Source organism: Octopus bimaculoides, chromosome 1, assembly GCF_001194135.2.
Source record: "Octopus bimaculoides isolate UCB-OBI-ISO-001 chromosome 1, ASM119413v2, whole genome shotgun sequence".
In the NCBI taxonomy this organism is placed as follows: Eukaryota; Metazoa; Mollusca; class Cephalopoda; order Octopoda; family Octopodidae; genus Octopus; species Octopus bimaculoides.
The window spans coordinates 18,510,076-18,510,404 of NC_068981.1; positions in this window are offsets into that span (position 1 = coordinate 18,510,076).

The window sequence follows — 329 nt, forward strand, 5'->3', positions numbered from 1 at the left end:
GGAATAATTTGTAAGCATATTTCAGTTACTACCTTACCTAAAATAAGGAATGTTATGGAGATCTACTTATGGGGTAACTGCGTTCTTTGTCAGAGTCGTTGTTGTAGCCATAATGCTCTGTTGATCTGATGAGCCAACCTTCTTTATTTACTATTTTACTCTTTTACTTGTTTCAGTCATTTGACTGCGGCCATGCTGGGGCACCGCCTTTAGTCGAGCAAATCGCCCCCAGGACTTATTCTTTGTAAGCCTAGTACTTATTCTATCGGTCTATTTTTGCCGAACCACTAAGTTACGGGGACGTAAACACACCAGCGTCGGTTGTCAAG